Source organism: Tamandua tetradactyla, chromosome 9 (genome assembly GCF_023851605.1).
Source record: "Tamandua tetradactyla isolate mTamTet1 chromosome 9, mTamTet1.pri, whole genome shotgun sequence".
Classification (NCBI taxonomy): domain Eukaryota; kingdom Metazoa; phylum Chordata; class Mammalia; order Pilosa; family Myrmecophagidae; genus Tamandua; species Tamandua tetradactyla.
This window is the reverse complement of record NC_135335.1, coordinates 93936768-93941352: the sequence shown is the minus strand read 5'-3', so window position 1 is coordinate 93941352 and position 4585 is coordinate 93936768. Positions and strand designations below refer to the sequence as shown.

Genomic DNA, 4585 nt, shown 5'->3' with positions numbered 1-4585 from the left:
TGGGTTATAGGCAGGCAAGCAATAACTTTTTCTGCCACACATTATATAACAAGGTCAAATTTTAATGTACAAACAAATGTACAGCAGCTTAAAAGAAGCAGTTGTTCAAAAAAGTATCAAATAAATCATTGCCACGGGGCTAGGAGGGCTGTGAGGAAATCTGGGTTAAAATTGCCCGTCTGTCACTAACACACTATGTGACCTTGGACATATCACTTAATCCCTCTGCATCTCTGCATCACTCAACCCTTCTGCATAAATGCTCTCTGTATTACTCACCCTATGTCTTTCCAGGTCAAGATCTCTATAGACAGTGCACGTGGCAAAGTGTTCCTTTACATTCTCCCTATAAGGCATTTGCCCCTCATGATCCTTACCATGAATCTGTTTTAGAAAAGAAAAATCCCATGCCTGTTTTTCTCTAGACAAAGCCAGATATCTCCTGTAACTAGATTTTCCACTTACTCTCAAGACAGTGGAAGAGAAAGATGAAAGCAGCACAGCATAGAAGAAAATGTGTTTTCTTGTAAGTCAGGAAAATCAGTTTCCAACCCTGGCTCTGCTACTCCTCAGTTGGGGAAGAGACATTTGACCTTCTGTGTCACTATTTCTTCCTCTGTATAAGCTGAGGTTAGAATCTGATCTACCAGTAACTAAAATGCTATCGTACAGACACATGAATAGACAAACAGATCAATAGAATAGAGGATAAAGTCCAAAAACTGACCCAGTGCTTACGGGAACCTAGTATGGGATAAAGGTGGTATCTCAGATGAATGGGACAAAGAGGTCTTTTTAATAAATGGTATTGGGACAAATGCATAGCCATCAGTGACGAATATGAACTTTTATCTATTCTTCACTTCCATGAAATGCAGAATAGATTCCAGCTGAATCAAGATTCTAAATATAAAACTAAAGCCATACAAATAGAAGAAGAAAACATGATTGAATTCCTCTATAACCTGGGATAAGATTATGATTCAATGATTCAAAATCCATATGCAATAAAGGAAAGTTTAGCAAATTTAAAAGTTTTGCATGACAAAGGAAAAACAATATAAGCAAAGACAAGAAAATGGCAAATTGCAATGTGGGTCACCAAATAAAGGGCTAATTTCCCCTGATATTTAAAAAAAAACAAAAAACTAAAAATTGAGAAAAAATCCAATATAAAACTGGGTGAAAGACTTCAACAGAAAATTCAGCAAGAAATGATGTTTTAAAAGGGTCCTCAATCATGAGAAAAGGCATTCAAGTTCACTTATAACAAGAAACACACAGATTAAAACTACATTGAGGGACAGTTCGCACTCTTCCTCGCCCACAGCAAGATTCACCCTGGTCCAGCCGCTATGCCTGTCCACTCCAGCTCCCAGGTCTTCAGCTCGCTGTCTGCCTCCTTCCCAGGGCGCTGAATGCAGGTGTGCCTGAGAGCCGTGCATTGGTTGGCCTTCGGCAGCAGCAACCTCCACGGCCTGGGCGCCCCGCGGCCGCGCGTGACCATACACTCAGACCATGGGGCCGGGTGGATGCCGGCTTCTGAGAGGTCCCGATCAAGCGGAGCCTGCTGGCCCAGCTGCGGGCGGACATCGACCCTTCCCTGCAGCAGATGCACCAGGAGGAGCACAAACAAATAAGGCCCTCAAGAACAAGTTCGCTTCCTTCAGCAACAAAGTGCAGTTCCTGCAGCAGCAAAACAAGCTGCTGGGGACCAAGTGTGCACGGCTGCAGGGGCAGAACTGGGCCGAGATACCTCCTGAGTAGCTTTGAGGCCCGGATCTCTGGCCTGCAACGGCTGCTGGACACACTGCAGGCAGATCGGGATCACGCGGAGGCAGAGCTGGGGCCCATGCCGGACGTGGTGAAGAACTTCAAGAATCAGTTTGAAGATGAAATCAACCTCAGCGCAGCTGCTGAGCATGAGCCTGTGGTGCTGAAGAAGGACTGGGTGCCACCTACATGAACGAGGTGGAGCTGGAGGCCAAGGTGGATGCCCTGACCAAGGAGATCAACTTCCTCTAGACTATCTATGAGACAGAGTTGACTGAGCTGCAGGTCTAGATCTCGGACACGTCTATGGTCCTCTCTATGGACAACAAGCTCTCCCTGGACCTGGATGGCATCCTCACCATAGTCAAGTCCCAGTATGAGGAGATTGCCAACCACAGCCTGGCAGAGGCTGAGGCCTGATACCCTCCAGGTCCATACAGGAAAGCAAGGGGACAACCTCCAGAACACTAGGAATGAGATTGCAGAGATGGACTGGATTATTTAGAGGAAACAAGCTGAGATTGGTAATATCAAGAACCAGCATACAAAGTTGGATGCCACCACTGCTGAGGCCAAGGAGCATGGGGAGCTGGCCCTCAAGGATACACACTCCAAGCAGGAGGAGCTGGAAGCCACCCAGCTGCATGCCAGGCAGGACATGGCATGGCAAATGTGCCAGTACATGAACGTCAAGCTGGCCCTGGACTTCAAGATCGCCACCTACTACAACTGCTAGAGGGCAAAGAGAGCGGGTTGGCTGGAGATGGCGTAGGAGCCGTGAACATCATAGTGAATTCCATTGGTGGTGGGAGCGGTGGACTGGTCTTGGGAGGAATCATGAGCAGCAATGCCTTGAGCTTCTCCCGCAGCAGATCCCTGGAGCCCTCAAGGCATATTCCATCAGAACCACATCTACCATCCACAGGAGTAACCAGAACTGAACTCCAGATGTGGGAAGACCTCTATTCTCCTTCTTCCACAAGCCATAGAAAGACACCCATCCCTGGTCCCAAGGTTGCAAGCAGCTTGAAAAATGATGTCACTATAGCTTCCAATAAAGCTGCCTCTTTCCCAAGCCTGGGTATGTGGGTGGGTGTGGGGGTGGGGTAACTAGTGATACAGTTAAGAATTAAAGAGAGAGAGGATATGATTAGGAGCAAAGGGAATAATTTATACCCCAATTTGGGAGGAAGTGACTAGCAATGGGGCTAGGAATGAAACTATTTGCCACTCAGATAGAAGATATGGAAAAGTAAGTGTCACCCAAATGACTCGGGATAGTATTCTCCTGAAAAACTGACAGTGGGACAGCTACCAGGGAGTCCGTTGGGCTTTGCCAAAGGCTTCAGGCCCTTAGGACTGGAAAATTACTTGGCCCCCTTTAATGACCTGAGTGACCCAGGAGACTATTCCAAGATTAGATTCTGTAGCACTCTGTTTCCATACATACTTGACATATTTAATTTTAGGAATAGAAGAGGGGAGGGAAGGACTTTCTGCTGGCTTATAAGCAGTATATTTAGAGTATTTATAGGAAATAAAGCATTCGGCTTTCCTGTTGTGGGGACATGGCCAATAATGTCCAATTCTCCCAACCTCTAGAGTCTATTCCTCTGAAGATAAAATTGATTAAAGAAAGTTTACAAAGCAGAAGTTGCAGATAGAATTCCACATAACAATGAAATTCCATGAGTTGATATGGCAAAACCACCAACTATGTACTTATAGGCTCTAAACAATTAATGAAATGAATTGATTGAAACTGGACCCCAGAATCTACAGAAGATCACATCTGGAAATGTCACTCACATTAATGAAGACAGTAGCACCATGATGAAGCAAGCCAAGAGAGATATGGAACACAACATGGGCATTTAAAAAGTACATTCACTTTCCAAATGTCACTATAAACATCCAGGATATTGCTGAGTCCCTCTTCTAAACCACCCTTGGGGTGGTCTCAACCCATTAGATAGACTTCCTGAACTGTTCCAAGCTCAGGAGAGAACCTTTACCTTTTCTTTTTTTTTTTTTTTTTTTTTTTTGTTGTTGTTGTTGTTGTTTTTTTTATTAATTAAAAAAAGAATTAACAAAACAATTAGAAATCATTCCAATCTACATGTACAATCAGTAATTCTTAATAACATCACATAGTTGCATATTCATCATTTCTTAGTACATTTGCATCAATTTAGAAAAAGAAATAAAAAGACAACAGAATAAGAATTAAAACAATAATAGAAAGAAAAAAAAACAAAAAAAACAAAAACAAAAAACCTATACCTCACATGCAGCTTCATTCAGTGTTTTAACATAATTGCATTACAATTGGGTAGTATTGTGCTGTCCATTTCTGAGTTTTTATATCCAGTCCCGTTGTACAGTCTGTATCCCTTCATCTCCAATTATCCCTTCTCTTTTTTTTTTTTTTTTAATTAACGGAAAAAAAGAAATTAACCCAACATTTAGAGATCATACCATTCTACACATGCAATCATTAATTCTTAACATCATCACATAGATGCATGATCATCATTTCTTAGTACATTTGCATTGGTTTAGAAGAACTAGCAACATAACCGAAAAAGATATAGAATGTTAATATAGAGAAAAAAATAAAAGTAATAATAGTAAAATCAAAACAAAACAAAACAAAAACCTATAGCTCAGATGCAGCTTCATTCAGTGTTTTAACATGATTACTTTACAATTAGGTATTATTGTGCTGTCCATTTTTGAGTTTTTGTATCTAGTCCTGTTGCACAGTCTGTATCCCTTCAGCTTCAATTACCCATTGTCTTACCCTGTTTCT

General features: G+C 42.3%; 1 pseudogene; it reads left to right on the top strand.

Annotated features, from left to right (window-relative positions):
- Positions 1-1355: 1355 nt before the first annotated feature.
- Positions 1356-2714, top strand: LOC143646212 (keratin, type II cytoskeletal 7 pseudogene; annotated as a pseudogene).
- Positions 2715-4585: the final 1871 nt, after the last annotated feature.